Here is a 2,904-nt window from a genome sequence, read left to right on the forward strand (position 1 = left end):
AATGACCAACGGCAATTTCTTTCTTTATTGTGTGACATATGTGGGTGTGATTATATAACTTCCTCAAGGCAAAATGCTGTTTTAAAGGCTTACCTAAAGAAAACAAAACTATTTCTGTTTCTGAGTTGATTATACTTTGATTTTTGTTTAACCTATTCTCCTAATTAATGGTCTGAAAGAGATACTTGACTTTCCAAACACCCCTAGTCCTCGTTCATGGATTTCACATTGTGTAGACAATTGGAGAATTTTCTAATGCAGTTGGTGGAACCTGATTTCTGTTGGCCTTTAGGGAAAGCATAAACTTTGCTTTTCTTTTTTTTTCTTTCTAACCCTCGCAGGAAGAAATTCTAACATTGTACTCACTGGTGAAGGTCTGTCCTTTACAAAGAGGCAAAAGTTGTGTCATTCCCTTGGCACATTGACATGTACCTGTGAGATTCTCCAACACTGAAGATTTATTTTCCCCAGTGGTTGGTGGTTAAAGACCTGCCTGGGGCCTCCTGCTTTCTTGGGTGGGCCTGAAACCTGAGAGCTAGGCAGAAATGTAGGTGGGTCCCAGAAAAAAAGTATCTATGGGGTGAATGGCTTATCTTCTACTTTGTATGATGAGAAGAAAATATCATTTCTTATTTCCGCTCTTCCTTAGCATCATCTTTCTTTGCCACTTTACATTAGAATAGTAGTAAATTCTTAGAAGCCATGTAAATAAAGTGTGGGCCTAAGGGATAACTAACAAGATAAGACTCAGTGTTTATTCAAAAGTGGTCCTTACAGGTTTGGATATCCCACAGGATTGTGATGTGCAGATAAGAGTTTGGGACTTTGAAATATATGCATATACAGTAATACACAGAGCAAATTTACCTGGACTTTTTATTTGGCCATATACCTACACATTTTTAGTATTCTAGAATTATATCTGCCATATTCTTTTTTCTATATTAAGCATAAGAAATGTGTGGATTAGTAAACTAGAGGCAGACATGCACAAAGGCCCACGCGTTGTAAAGGAGTCTTACTCCTCAAGCAGTTTTCAGCAGTTTAACTATGGGCAAAATCCCATGCAAAATTCTTGTTCAATAAGACATTCTGGAAACCACCTAATTTTAAAAGAGTCTGTGTCTAGTTTTAGAGTTAAATTAGGCTCACATGGAAGCTCAAATCGCAATGGCAACCACTCTTCTCATGTGCAAATGTATGCATTTAGAAAGGATACTGAATTTTGTATCTAAGGTAATTAGTTTTTGGTAGGAATGGGATTCTTTTCTGGAGATGCATTTACTGTGCTGATAAGTTGCGTAATATATAAAGCATGGCACTATATCAATATATTTATAGGTATTTCAATGTTCATATTTACTGCTGGGATTGGAGAGGAGGTGACTTGCTTTTGACAATTTAGGTGTTTAAGGCTGATATTCATATTCAGACAAACATTATTCACTATCATATTCAGGTAAACAGTATTGATTCTCGAAGTTAGAAATAGAAGTATTTCCAATTCAAAGTATTTATCTTCCATCACGTATTCCAAGGATTCTAAAAAGCTATCTGTTGTACAAACATTCCCCAAAATAGTTAGAATAATTATTCCATTAGATTTTTCTAGTAGGACAATATAGCACGATCTTTCCTAAAATGTGTTTCCTTTGTTTCTGCCTTGAATCTGATTCAGCCACTGAAATCAAGCCAAAGATTCCAAAGTTCAAGGTCCAGTCATTTATTTTCTTTTCAAACTCAAATATGTGCAAAACCCTACCCATAACACTGCAGGGCTATTACCAATTCCCCTAACCACCAAATAGTCTTAATCCTCTATTTTGAGGAAGCATCAGTTCTATCCCAGCTCTGCTGCCTATACAAAGATAGCGGCAGGAATCAGAAAGATTCTCTGTTCCTCACAGAACCAGATTTCTGAGACAGAATGATCAGGGTCAGAGATGACATTTAGGATGACAAGCTTAAGGGTAAGAATGTTGCCTATCCTGGGTTGAAACTGTTTCATACGTCAATGCGAAAACTTCAAAGCTATGTCAGAGAGAAAAGTATTGCAAAGAGTTATACAGAAAGAGATGAGTTTTTTTAAACAAGCAAACTGAACAAAGGTACATAATGGGGCAGAGTTTGTGTTCCTTGGTTGACATCCCATGGGTATTAACCAGAATGATAATACTTCTTTGCTCCATTCACCTTTGGCTGTAACGCAAGTTTAAGATGATAGTTTCAACTTGGGAACATTTGGAGTTTGTGAGTAGGGTTATTTGTATGCATCTATGTGCCCTTTGGAAGAATTTGTAAATGATTTGCTTAATAACTTTTAAAATCTGGTTTTGTTCTGACATTGCTCCTAGGTAATCGGTTGTTACAAGAGAAGAGAAAGAGCAACACTGAAAATAAACACACGTACAAAGCAAAGGCATTTTCTTCCACTTCAACAGAGCTCCTAGGCCTAAACAGGGCAGGAGAATTGTGGATGTCACAGTGCCATTAACAGCAAAGCCCAGTGACATGAGTTTGTCTATGTAACAAACCTGCACATGTACTCCTGGATCTAAAATAAAAATTTAAAAAATAAATAAATACTGTTAAAAAAAAAGAGTACTCTCAGTTAATCAGCAAGGTCATGACGCTATTGCCAATTGATTATTTTTGTCATATAATGGCATTTGATTGAGAACATGATTTATTTCATTCTATTACCATATAATTAATTTATAATTAATAGCTGCAATTCTGTCAATTATCAAACATTGAAAGGTGGGCATTATTAGTTTTATTGATGTTGAAACCTTTACTGTGAAACCTATAGAAACTTGCCCAGAGCGAGGTGGATTTGATCCTAAAGTCCGTGTTCTTTCCCTCAGATCACACATGTGCTCTTCAAGCCCATTCCACCCCCAG

The 2,904-nt window shown here is 36.4% G+C and overlaps 1 long non-coding RNA gene across 1 annotated transcript; it reads left to right on the forward strand.

The window, feature by feature from the left end:
- The first annotated feature begins 1,912 nt into the window (after positions 1 to 1,912).
- Positions 1,913 to 2,579, forward strand: LOC105546354. Its single transcript, XR_001007078.1, has 2 exons — positions 1,913 to 1,970; positions 2,355 to 2,579. It is a non-coding gene; the product is annotated as an uncharacterized LOC105546354 (long non-coding RNA).
- Positions 2,580 to 2,904: the final 325 nt, after the last annotated feature.

This window comes from Mandrillus leucophaeus, unplaced genomic scaffold, assembly GCF_000951045.1.
Source record: "Mandrillus leucophaeus isolate KB7577 unplaced genomic scaffold, Mleu.le_1.0 Scaffold356, whole genome shotgun sequence".
Taxonomy (NCBI): domain Eukaryota; kingdom Metazoa; phylum Chordata; class Mammalia; order Primates; family Cercopithecidae; genus Mandrillus; species Mandrillus leucophaeus.